The 13,761-nt window shown below is 44.4% G+C and overlaps 1 pseudogene; it reads right to left on the bottom strand.

Moving 5' to 3' along the window:
* Positions 1 to 923: 923 nt before the first annotated feature.
* LOC128902041 (CD180 antigen-like) lies at positions 924 to 13,432 on the bottom strand (annotated as a pseudogene).
* Positions 13,433 to 13,761: the final 329 nt, after the last annotated feature.

Below are 13,761 nucleotides of genomic sequence, written 5' to 3'. Positions count from 1 at the left end.
CACACACCAGAAGTGATGCAAAGTAGGTGTCAGCACCAGGAGCACCCATGGGATGATACTGCTGCCCCCCACTGTGCCACCCTTTGTAGTCTCTAGTTTTCTTTCCTGGGATGCTGATGGAGAAAACAGTCCACTCCGAGCTGGCCCGAGTTGGCTGTTGGTGTTGGTTTTTTGCCCTGTTCAAGCATGTGTAGTGCCAAGCATCTGCAGGTTCTTGACCAAATCTACAGGTTTTGTGGTTAAAGCAGAAATTGTTGCTAGTCCTTGCTTGCTATGTAAGTCTAATAGAGTCCAGGAGCAGGGCCTGCCCCACGGTGAGAGATGGATAGACAGAGGTTCAATGGCCAGGAACTTTCTAAGGATCAAACATATTTTAGAGAAATTGGAGAGGTGATACAGGCTGTTTCTGTCAGCCCTGCAGGAGTGGATCTTATGTGACTATGAATGTTGCTCCTGTCCTTCACAGTTTTTTTTTTCCTTTTTTTCTTTTTTTCTTTTTAGCTGAGCAGGGTACACTTCTGTCAGCTCTTAAACAATGTTTCTCAAGTGCATTTGATAGAGGTTGAGGTTTGGTTTGTTTTTTTGTTGGGGGGGTTTGGTTTTCTTTTTTTAAAGAGAACAAGGTTTGCATTTCATCCCTTGGATCTTCCTTTTGCAGGTGCCTTAGCCCTAGTGGCTGTGATACTACGTGGAGTTGAACTGCGGTATCTCTATAAGAGAAGTTATTAATGTTTGAGGCACAGGTCGCAGTTTATTTTTTCCAGTTCTCATATAAGAATTTTTTATTATTTTTCTAAAAATTCTAATGCAAATTAAAAGGGTATTACAAAAGTTAAGGAAATACACATCACAAACAATAACAGTAAGTTGTCTTTCATCTTAATACAATTGCTGTAAATTTTTTCTATATGTTCATCATAAACTCAGATTTGCTGGTAATTTTGCTTGCAATAGCGAGCACCCCAAATGAAGATGGCACCACTAGATAAAATAGCCAGGACAACTGCAATTATTCCTTCTGTGTTGATCCCACAGGAGAGTGAGACAGTGGCCAGCTGAGCCCCAGCTAGTAATTTGGGTTCAGAATATCTCATTCCTTCAGGGTCTTCAATTTTATCTAGATTCTGCTTGTACCAGGTGATTAAACCAATATTGGAGCAGGTGCATTCCAGAGGGTTGTAACTTAAATTGATTACGCAGTGGCCAGCTAGGGACACAAACTTGTCATGTGGTACAATATGATTACTGTTGTGGGCAAAATTGAGATAGATGCTCTTGAGGTTTGAAAATGCATCTGTGCTGAATGGAACAAGTTTGTTGTGGCTCAGATCAACGTGCCGTAATTTCCTGAGGCTGTGAAATGCTTGGCTGTCTATTGCTGTCAGTTCATAGGATGATAAAATTAGCAGCTCTAAATTGGATAGCTGTTGGAACAGTTTGTCCTTTGGCATGATCATCTGACTCAAAATTATTTTGACTAAGGTCCATAAGGTTTTCCAGGCCTTGAAAGAGATGCTGAATGCTAGTATTAATGTGGGAGGAGGAAAGATTCAACACTTGCAAGAGATGCGAATTTCAGAAAGGACCCTGTGAAGTATTCATGTGAAGAGGAGTGAAAGCTAGGTTCAGCAGCTCCAGGTTAGCACCTTCCTTAAAGAGCATGTCTTGGAGGTGGAGCTTTATGTTGTGGCTCAGATTCAGGTACCAAAGACTGCTTAAACCATTCAGTGCTTTGTTACAGCAGTCAAAGCTTTCATTGTGACTGTGACTTAAATCGAGATGTTGAAGCTCTGCCAGTTTCTCCAAACAGTCAGAGCCCAGCTGCAGGATCTGCAAGTTCCCCTTGATGTGGGTGAGGGAGGGGAAGGCAGCAGAGCTGATGTTGCAGAGGTGCTCGCAGGAGTTCACATTGAGAACTAACTCTGTTAGCGAGTTCATGCTGCTGATGCTGGGAGGCAGTGCACTGATGTGGGTTTGAGTTAGGTCCAGCTTTTGGAGCTTGGTCAAGCACTGAAATGTGGCAGAGTTTAGGTTTCTGAAGTGCCATAGTTGCAGATAGAGATCCTTGACAGAGATATTACAGAGGCTTTGTAAATCATTCAGGCTTATGTAGGGCTCCTTTTCCACACTGTGAAATGTTCCCAACCAAAGGGTCTGGGCTGTGGTGTGCTGTATCCTCGTGAGGATTCCAGGGATGTCAATGCAGCCCACAAAGTCCAAACTGTAGAAATGGGACTGGAAAGCTCCAGGTTCAATGTATAAAATATTATTGCCTTTAAAGATGAGAGTTATATTGCTGGTCTTCTGCAGAATGCTGACATCTTCTGCTGTGATTGCTCTTATGTTGGTCGTTTGAAAGTCAAGGTATTTGAGGTTTTGAGTTGGAAAGTTGGGAGGGAGCTGCAGTGAAGAGATGTGGTTGCTGCCCAAGATAAGGGTATCCAAGCTGTCCAGATTTTTCATTGGAATAAAGGATATACTGGTTATTCCTGTCTGCATTAAGACAAGCTGCTTCAGGGACTGAGGGCCAGCAAATGCTGTGTCAGACAGAAACATGAGCAGATTTTGGTCAGCACAATTGTCTTCAGCTGCTTGTTGTTATGAAAGGCGCCTTCGTACACCCAGTTGATCTGACACCTTGAGAAAGCAACAGAAACCAGCATCAGTGGCCTGTCTTGTAAAACTCTCATGGTATATGTGATAACTCAAACTGCACTTCATATCTGAAAAAATTCATGATCAGTCGTCTTCACCAGGATAAAAGTGTCTGTCTTTTCCAGTGATGCTTGCCTGGTATTTGTAAGCTCACATTTAAATAGAGGGTCCTGGTGAGAAGCTGTATTACAGCAGAAAAACCTGCCCTGAAATGATGGGTGTGAGGAGGCATTTGTGGAAGTCAGGGAGACATGGGTCTTTTAGAGTCCAGCTTAATAAAATGAAAATCTCTTCTCCTATAGAAAAAGTTGGGCACTTACAAGGACCAAACATATCTTTCTCTAGGTTTTAGGGAACAATATTTTTATAGAAAACTGAATAAAAATTGCTCTAGTGACTTTGCTGGTCTTGGTAGTAATATTTGGAAAATGCATATTTCACCCATTGTCCTGCAAATGATTGTCACTGGAGGAGAAGCCTAGATATTGCCCAAGCATATCAATCTCTGCTTAGCGAAATGCTTCACCAGTTGTCTGCAAGTGCTACTGGTGGTTTCCCTGTGAAGGCAGGGAGATGCTGCTCTGGTGTGCTCCAGAAGCCTCCAGCTCTGGGCAGGGGCAAGGGGTTTGACCAACGTGATGTGCAAAAGTGAGGACGCTCTCCCATACCTTGTTAAGTCCAAGTAGAGAGAGACTTCAGCTCAGAGAAGGTTGAATTCTGGAGGGAAGGAACGCGTTGAAGCTGAAGTCAAGGATTTCAGTTGTGACAGGTAGTTTTTCAGGAATCTCCCTCAGTTCTAAACCTTCAAAGCTATAGCTTTTATTTACTGTAATCTGTGGAAAATATATAGTGAAACTGCAAGAGATATGTATTGTGAATATAAATAGGAAACTATGGCACTTTAAAAAAAAAACACAGAATTTTGAATTATTTAAAAACATAGCAGCCAGAACCCTAGGAAACCTTAGCATAGGCTTGCAATGCACAGCCCTGGGGTTTTGTGGAGTGTGTTTTTAAAACAAATGCCTTGAATCTCTCTTGTACTAATTTGAAGTGTGTCTCATCTGTAGTACTTTCTCATCGAAGTTAGCACATATGAGGATTGTTTACTGTTCTGGATGAATTATTAATCCCTAAGAAAGAATCCCCACAAGGTAGATTTAATTCTGAATTTCATAAGTCTTGTAACAAAGCTTATTCTAAGAGAAATCTTATGAAAACCTTGCAGAGAAGAGGTAAAAAAGAGCAGGTCTGGGAATATTTCTAGAAGGAACATGTCTAAATTAATTGGATCTGAACTGCGGTTACACTCTGCAGTGAGAAGATGGCACGAATGTTTAGCTTAGGCTAGACATAGATCATATCTGATACACCAAGACTTTGAAATTTCTATGAAGGCTTTTCATTTCAGTGAAAACAAATTGATCTGTTATGTAGAGAAATCTACTCTGCGGTTTGGGCCACAAAGATGATCAGAGGGCTGGAGCACCTCTCCTATGAAGACAGGCTGAGAGAGTTGGGGTTGTTCAGCCTGGAGAAGAGAAGGCTCCGGGGAGACCTTATAGAAGCCTTCCAGTACCTAAAGGGCGCCTGCAAGAAAGCTAGAGAGGGACTTTTTACAAGGGCATGTAGTGATAAGATGAGGGGTAATGACTTCAATCTGGAAGAAGGTAGATTTAGATTAGATATCAGGAAGAAATTCTTTACTGTGAGGGTGGTGAGGCACTGGAACAGGTTGCCCAGAGAAGTTGTGGATGCCCCATCCCTGGAAGTGTTCAAGGCCAGGCTGGATGGGGCTTCGAGCAGCCTGGTCTAGTGGGAGGTGTCCCTGCCCATGGCAGGGGGGTTGGAACTAGATGATCTTTAAGGTCCCTTCCAACCCAAACCATTCTGTGATTCTGTGATACCAGGGAAGTTCATTAAACATGCCTGACCTGCCTTTGCCTGATGATGGCAAAAAAGTCAACCAGAGCCTGGGACTATTGCACGCAGGAAAATGCCACACTGGAATAACCTGCTGTAGCTGCTCAAGGAAGAGGAAATCATAGAATCATGTGGGTGCCTACAGCACTTAATGAAAAGCATACAGTCTTTTGACCGAACTAGCAGCTGGAGACTAGATCACTCCATGTTTTAATCAGATTCAATGCTATTCTATTAGCCCAAGGAAAACAAGGATAGGCCGTGGGATGTCCAGTGAGAAACGCACTTGAGCCCTGTGACAAGAAGAGGACAATGCAGGTGTGTGCCCTGTGGGATAGGAGCATGTGGCCCACCAGGGTTTTTTTGAGCTGCATGTGCATGGATCCTGGGGAACAATTCACGGGGATTGAGTCTTTCTGGCTACATGGGACTATTAGTGTTTCAGACCAAACCACGTCTCTGCCCCTCTTTGGCTTAGGAGATGCAGGTGGGTAGCAGAGGCATTCAGTAGCCTTGCTGGAGAGGGAAGAGAAGTATTTGTTGCAAGCCACAAGCTGGATACGGCAAAAGCTTTCTTCCTTTCCTTTAAGCACAAATCCTGTAACCAAAGGGTGCCAGGGAGTGCAAGGAGAGCAGGCAGCGCAGCCCAGCAGGCAGGGGCAGAGAGATGCTGGCAGTGGTGTGGCAGGAGCTGGGAGCAAGTAGAAAGGGATTGTCAGCAACAAAATGCCCCATGTGGGTTGTGAGTGCAGCTCCTCCATGGTCCTGCTCCCTCGTTGGCATGTTGGGGCCTGGCTGGAGCTCAGCACAGTGGGAATGGCACCGGGTCTGACACCAGCAGGGAAGGATGTGCCAGTACTGCCCATGTCTGAGCGGTCCTGCGTGTGGGCACTTGGCATAACGCAGGTAACAGCAAGTCAGCCTGGTACCTGCCATGGCAACACACAGCCATAGCATGGGGAATTGGTTCTAGCCTAGACGCACCTAAATAGGACAGTGCTGGTAACTATAGAAATGGAAGAATATAGATTTAGAAAAGCCAATACTTTCAATACTGATATGCAAAGAAAAACCCATGGAGCTGACTGCTGCAACATGCAGTACAGACAGAAAAAAAATGTTTAGCAGTAACTATAAATGAGAACCGTGCCTATGTTTTACTATTCAAATAAAATAGCAAGTGAGCTCTCTCCTTGTGCTTCGGGGCATGGAGTGGATCTCACAGGGAGCTGAGGTACAATCATCACCTGGGGAATTCTGCTGTACATCTCAAAGAGCTCAGGGATTTGTACATTTAATTCAGTGAGGAATTTGCTATTGGCCTGTCCTTGTTTAAAGTAAAACAGAACCAATTTTCTGCTCAGTAATTTTACATTGCAGCTAAGCCTCTTCTAACTGACTGAACTCTCTGAAATTAACAGCATATTGTGGAGACACTGTTCATTCTCAGAGAGATGAGACCTGATTATTTATAATTCATGCCAAGGAATGGTATGCAGAGAGGCTCTTGCTTATACTTATTGCTATAACAACCAAGGCCAGGTAAATTTGTTATTTCCCCATTGGAGGGTCAAAAGTAGAAGAGCATAGATGGGTCACACCTGCAGGGAGAAGTGTACAGGACAGGTGACCCAAAATTGACCAACGGGGTATTCCATCCCATCTGCCTCATGCTCAGTATAAAAGCTGAGGGATCAAAGGGTCAGCTCTCTTTCTTCAGTGGCCGATGTCCAAGGAGGACCCTGTCTGTTCGTCTGCTTTTGATCCTGATCTGTGCATTCCTGACTCCAGCTCTGGATCCCAGTTCCCATCCATCACTGACTCCAGTCTGGGACTTTCCCAGTGCCTGCTGGTGACATGATTGTCATCCTGGGAGCTCAATATGGTTTTGTATATATTGTATCTATTTCATTATTTTCTTTTTCTTATTTTATTAATATTTTAATTAAAGTAGTTTAGTTTTTTCTAAAGTCATAAGTCTCTTTCTCTCTCCCTCCTCTCCTTGGAGAGATAGATGGGGGAGAGCATCTGTCATTCATTTTAAGTGGCCCGTCTGGCCCAAACCATGACATGGCCCCAGCTGTGCGCTGCGTGGGGCTGGGTTTCCACGGTGCTTCTTCCTTGAATCAAAATCCTTGCCTTTTTTTCCTTGTCTTCTGCTTTTAAAAAAAAATGAAATAAAAATCTTATGGGTCAGCCTTTTTCTCTGCCCCTGGAAAACTCCTGGTACTTTCTTACTATTCTCATGTACACGTCTACCAAATGGCAAATAGACACACCATCATCTCACACAATGTACAAATTCCTGTATGGAAAGCGCAGCATAAGAGACAAAATTTATAAGATCTGTCCTCTTTCTAGCTCTGATATCTGCTAAACACCCAAACACCCCTTTGAAATTTTATCATCCGTTGAACTCTCTGGGAGGTGAAGTGTGATGCTGGTTTGATGGGCTCCCAGAGTCCCCAGGCAGCAGCAAGAGAGTGCATGAGGGTGCACAGATGTGCGGGTATGAGGAGGAGGAGGGACAGTGACTGATGTCCCTGAGCACATCTCAAGACGCACACACCTTATTTTTCCTATAATGGCCTTCAGATCCCCTGAGAGAAACCCCTCCTCAACTGAAAACAGTTGGACGTCTGTAGGAATGTGTCTGAGAGAAAATGGTCATGTGAGCCAGCCTCCCTACTGTGAGAGATTAGATTAAGGGCAAAACAGGTGGTAGAAGATGGAATTAGTACATGGGAAAAACGGGAACTGAGAAGGTAGAAAACATGTTGTGCTAATGACTAAGCAATTTACTATGTGAATTCTTGTAAACAATCTGATGTGTGAATGAACTGCATGGACAGCACGTGGACAGTGTAACTAGCTAATCAGAAATAAGCGAGTGGCATGTACGGCTACAACACAGGGTATAAAAGATGATGATCTGTGCTTAATAAATGGCTTCTGTTGATTCACATTGGATTGTCTGGAGTCCAGTTATTTCTCCTCAGATGGTGACCCCGACGTGATACCGATCGGCGCTTGGCTTGAGCAACGGAATGCGAGGGGCGGAAGACCCAGAAGGAGAATCCACCGGCTGGAGGACGGCTCAGCTGGACTGAGACCAGGCGGATTGGGCGGCAATCCGGAATAGAGGAAACAGACGACATGGCCACGGACACCCAGAGAGAGGTGAGCAGCCGGGGCAGGAGATGGGGCAACAAGTAACAAAAGAAGAAGGGGCTGTATTAAGACTTCTCCTGCATATCCTCTCTAAGAGAGGGGTGAAATACGATGAGCGTATGCTCCGAAGGTTGTTAACCTGGTGCAGAGGGAATGGATTCGCACCAGAGCCCCAGACAGCTTTTAAACCAGAAATATGGGAGGCTGTTGGGAAAAAACTGTGGGAAGTGATAAGTAAAGGAGACAAAGAGGCATCACCGTTAGTGACGACATGGTGGTTGGTGTTATCGACCTTACAAGATATGAAGGCGGAGCGAGCCACGGCAGCCGGGGCTTTTGCAGCATTACAACCCACAGGAGGGGGGGGATTGAACAGGCCAGGTCTGAAGGTCTGGGACGATCCCCTGCTGATCCCCTCTGCTCCACCTGAGGCCGATGGAGGAGGCAGAGTGTCAGCAGAGAAGGACAGAGCCGGAGCTGTTTGCTCCTGCCATTGCCTGCCTCGCCCCCTCCCCTCCCCAGTCGTCTCCCTGAGATAGAAGTGCTGTTTTTGTATGTCTGCTGTGTAAGTGTGTGTGGGCGCCAGCTTATACCTGCTGATCAGCATGTGTGCTACTGTTTGCTTTTTGTTGTGTGCAGTGTCGTTAGGTGACTCCCCTTGAGCAGGTGTTCTGCCCGGTGTGGTACTGTTCTCGTATGCAACTAGGGCTGACACTCCGTCAAGTGAAGAAGTTTGTATATACACAATGTTTAGACGTAGGGCGAGCGTGCCCCAGGTAGATACACCAGGATGGGCTGTAGAACCGATGGAAGTCCTGAAATATTGGGGGAGTTTTCACCAGCCGACACGCTTACGCTCTCGGGAACGGCTCGTCCGTGCAGGGCGTATCGCTGGTTGTTTGTTGTTTGTCTATAAGATCATGGTTGATTTGGAAAAGGAGTTGAGCCAAAATCTATAGGATGCTGTGTAGGAAAATGAGAAACTTAAGGAAAAATGAGAAACTGAGCTCTCGTTGCAAAGGCAGACTTTTATGTCAGTCGTAAGGGATGGAAAAAAAAAAAAGAAAAAAAAGAAAAAAATGAAAAAGAAAAAAAAGAAAAAAGAGGAAAAAAGAGAAAAAAAGAAAAAAAAAAGAAAAAAAAAGAAAAAAAAGAAAAAAAAAAGAAACCAAACAGGAACAATTAGATGGGAAATGTGCCACGTTAGCACAAAAGTATGCCATACGCACTACGAGAAAGTGGCAGAAAAAGAGAAATAGGACACCTGATTCAAAGCAGTACCATAGAGATATGTTTTTGGTTGTTTCCTATATGTGTATATGTTATTGCATGCCTTAGTAGATTGCTCTGTGTTATACCCTGCGAGACTAAAATGAACCCCAGCAGAAGCGGTCTCTTGAGCAAGGGGGTGGAATATGGGAAAGCAATGGAAGATCGTCAAGGAAGATTGTAAATACACTCAAGGGACTCGCACTTGGGTGCTGGAAAACACATATATCACACCAATTGTTATTCAGTCTCGGGTGCTGGCAAGAAAAACATTTGGATGACATAAGCCTGTGATGGACTCACAGACACCTTATCCAGCTGCTTGAGAATCTTGGCCTGTTGTGGAAGAAGATCAAAGCACAGTACCAGCAAGAACAGGGAGTCCGCATGCGCTCTTGCTAACAAGGACTCTTTTGCTGCCAAGGATTCGTGATAACAAGGACTCTCTTGCTGCCAAGGATAAGTTTAACAATGCTACTAGTACAGCTATTTCTGAGTTATTGCTAGATGTAGATAGTATTCGATATGCGATGTTGCAAAACAGAACTGCTACTGATTTTTTGCTTTCAGCTCACAGACATGGTTGTCAAGATTTTAAAGGACTGTATTGTATGAATCTAAGTGACCACTCCACATCCATCCTTGCCCAGTTGCAGGAACTGCACCAACCGAACCAGCAACTTGTGGAGACCACTGGGTGAAATCTCTTTGCTGGATGGACTTGGGGGTGGGGTTGGTTGAAGCAAATTATACTCATTGCCTGTGTGGAAGGAATTTGTCTGTTTTGTTTAGTATGCTGTTTGCCGTGTTTAATAAGCATTGTACGATCAGTTGTAAATGCCGCTTTGCATCGTACCCTTGTACGAGTTGTAGAATATGTTGCTCTAAAAACTGTGTGTGTATCCATGAGAACCCGACCTTCACAGAAGAAGATAACAAGAAGGGATTACAACAATGTAGTCACGTATCAGACAGCCGCTGTTAGCAAAGCTGGATCATGAGTTTGGTGAGACTCGCTGCATATGCTGGCCACGCGTGCAGCGACTCTAGCCTGTACTTCTCCACTCAATCCAGTGCAGGATATAGGGGGGCTGTCTCGGGTCAGAGAGGGGGAGAGAGACATGAGCGCACTTTGAAGATACAGGGGATGCCCTGAAGCACTGTGTCTGCCCCCGCCCCCCCGCCCCCCCATAAGTTCTATGTTCATTAACCCCAACAGCTCTGAAGGCATTACAGCATGTTGCAAGATAACATATAGTCTACTACTGCTGCAAGACGCACTGAACACCTTCCTACAAGAATTTCAACCTTACGCCCTGACAGGACAGTGGGATGATGCACTCGCAAAGAGCCTGACTGCATTAGAGTGGGTATTTTTGCCACATACCTTTTCAAAAGCAGTAACTATGATGATTGAAATGTTACCACGATTGTTTTTCCAGGGTCGTTTGTGCTGTCACCAGCTTCCTGGAATGGATCCAAGCCACATACGTGTCCCCATCAAAAAGGATGACCTTGACCCTTGGTTATCACAAAGTCTTAACCTCCTTAGTACATTATATTGGGCAAATAAATTATTCTTTCCCCTGGCAGAGACCATTACAGTCACTTTCACAAATTCCTTTACAGCCGCGCATCCTGCTAGCACCAAAGCCTCTTGATGGCACCTGTTCGGTATTTGTAGATGGTTCAGGGACACAGTAAAGGCTTTTGACTTATTTCAACAGGAACTGTTAAATGTAGGCAGAATCTCAATATGTTACTGGTATTGTTCAGAGACTTGAAGGAGCATTTATAAAACAAGTAGAGAACCAATTGTTATTTAGTCTCTTACTGCAATTAATGTTGCTTTTATGAAAAAGACAGTTTCGTTATTTTATTGTCCACATACGCTCTCATAGCTGTTTACTTGGTCCTTTAACTGAGGGAAACACAGTTGCAGATTATCACACTGTTGGTAACAACTCCGAACATTATGCAGCAAGCTAAAATGTCGCATGATTTTTTTCATCAAAATGTGAAGGCATTGAGGAAGCAATTTTCTTTAACACAACAACAAGCACATGATATTGTGTGAACTTGTGCTGATTGTCAACCATTTATACCTAACTTCAACCCAGGCGTCAGTCCCCGAGGGCATGGACCTTTGGAGTTCTGGCAGACTGATGTAACCCATGTGTCAGTATTTGGAAAACTGAAATTTATACACCTGAGTGTAGACTGTTATTCAACTGCAATTTGGGCAACTGCGCAGACTGGTGAATCTAGTAAACATGTACGAAAGCATTTGCGATCCGCGTTTGCAGCCTTAGGTGTACCGCGTGTGATAAAGACTGATAATGTCCCAGGGTATGTAGCCCGTTCAACAGAGGTATTTCTACAGCTGTGGGGCATTACACATGTGACTGGCACACCACATTCTCCAATGGGTCAAGCCATAGTGGAATGCATGAACCAGTCTTTAAAAAATTTGCTTCAAAAACAAAAAGGGGGAGAGCAAGGGCTGAGTCCTGTAGATCGACTGAACAAAGCCGTTTACGTCCTGAACTTCCTACGCCTTCCTCAACACTGCCTTGTACCTCCAATCGTGCGGCACGGCGCAGGCCTGCAGAGAGACCTGGGAGATTTTAGGCAGGAAAATGGCATGGTAGCAGTTAAAAACAGTGTGACAGGGAAGTGGGAAGGACCGTGTAGACTATTAACCTGGGGTCGAGGATATGCCTGTGTCGTTACAGATGCCGGAACCAGATGGGTACCAGCCAAGTGGATAAAGCCCTGGTTTGAGCAGACGGATTCGAATGAGTTACCCCACAATACCAACAACGACGATGAGGGCTGAAGAAGTGCAGTGCCCTAGGTGTGGAACTGTGACCCATAGATCCTTGTGCCTTGTGAGGATTGTCGAGGCTGGTGGTGGTTTGAAAGACCACGTGCTGCGTCCCGGTGTGCTGTGTGTTTTAAATCCGGTGTGCTGTGTATTTTAATTCTAGTGTGCTGTGTGTTTTAATAAGGAGTTAAGTAAGGTGACAGGGTGTGCTGTGTGTTTTAATTCTAGTATTTTAATTCCGGTGTGCTGTGTGTTTTAATAAGGAACTAAGTAAGGTGACGGGTTTAATTCGTTTAGCTATTGCAATAGAGTACATAGAGTCAGGTTCACCTCAACACGAGCTGGCTGAGCGACAGGAGATTAGGGAAGTCTACCATTCACAAGGATTGGTCAAGGTGTGGCATACAGTGCTGTTACACAGTGCTACTGCCAGAGGTTTGGTCGGTTCCGGAGGACTAGTGGGAACAGGTAGTACGTCACTGTAGCAACAGGTTCGGTCATCTACAGCGCAGAAAGAAGGGCAAGGGTACTGATATTTGAAGATGCCACTGGGAATTAGTGTCGGGCTTATCCTTGTGATTGGAAGTTGCAGCTGAGCACAAAATTGAGAACCCTTGGTATTTCGGCTTCTTTTAATACAGCAGGATTCAATTCAGTTTACCCAACATTTAACACGACCCTAGTGAACTTTTGTGGAGACACCACAGGGGTGATGATTGATTTCTGCTGTTGGCTCAGGGTCATGGATGTGAAGATTTTGAAGGTATGTGTTGTATGAACCTTTCTGACCACTTATCATCCATTCATAAGCAGTTACGGGAGCTGAAGGATAACATGTCCAAATTAAAAGCAGTTAAAAACGGTTTCGATGATTGGTTAAACTCATGGGGTATAACGGGATGGTTATCAGACTTACTAAAGCAAGGGCTCATGCTATTGTTGGTTATATTATTATTGATTATGGTAGCCTCGTGTGTTCTCTGCAAAGTGACTGACATGACAGAAAATGCCATGCATAAGGTCTGGCTGGCTCAAGAAGAAAAAGGGGGTATTGTAGGAATGTGTCTGAGAGAAAATGGCCATGTGAGCCAGCCTCCCTACTATGAGAGATTAGATTAAGAGCAAAACAGGTGGTAGAAGATGGAATTAGTACATGGGAAAAACGGGAACTGAGAAGGTAGAAAACATGTTGTGCTAATGACTAAGCAATTTACTATGTGAATTCTTGTAACCAATCTGATGTGTGAATGAACTGCATGGACAGCGCGTGGACAGTGTAACTAGCTAATCAGAAATAAGCGAGTGGCGTGTACGGCTACAACACAGGGTATAAAAGATGATGATCTGTGCTTAATAAACGGCTTCTGTTGATTCACATTGGATTGTCTGGAGTCCAGTTATTTCTCCTCAGATGTGAGCAGGCAAGTATTCACCAGAGACCAATCCTCTACATATGCAGCTCCTGTATCTCGTGATAGACCTGCGACTGTCACTCACCTCCATGCACCTCGTCTCTGGGGCACTAGATGCTTTGCAGCTAATGCAGGAGAGCATTGTGAAAATTAAAAGGTATCAATCACAAGCCATTATGGAGTGAGGCAGGTTGTTAAAATGGATGATTTGTGCTACCTTCCCTTAATGAAAGCAAAACAGAGCAGCAAAGGTCAGACAAACTGTGCAAGTTGGCTAGAAAGCAGATCATGAGGAAAAAAAATGCTTGCTGAACCTCCCAGGCTCAGTGTGAGCAAAACAGTAGTTTTGAACTGAAAGAGGAGCTTCCTTGCTTCAAATATAGTCAAATGGCTGTGCACTGATACTTTTCTAGGGCAGAACAGATTTTTTTAAAATGGAAAGTGAGGGAAAATGGTCTTTATGCTCATGCAGAATGAAATGTCTCCATTAAGTACAAGGGAATT

This window comes from Rissa tridactyla, chromosome W (assembly GCF_028500815.1).
Source record: "Rissa tridactyla isolate bRisTri1 chromosome W, bRisTri1.patW.cur.20221130, whole genome shotgun sequence".
NCBI classification, from domain to species: domain Eukaryota; kingdom Metazoa; phylum Chordata; class Aves; order Charadriiformes; family Laridae; genus Rissa; species Rissa tridactyla.
Note: the sequence above shows the minus strand (reverse complement) of the source record. Positions and strands in the feature narration are given on the sequence as shown.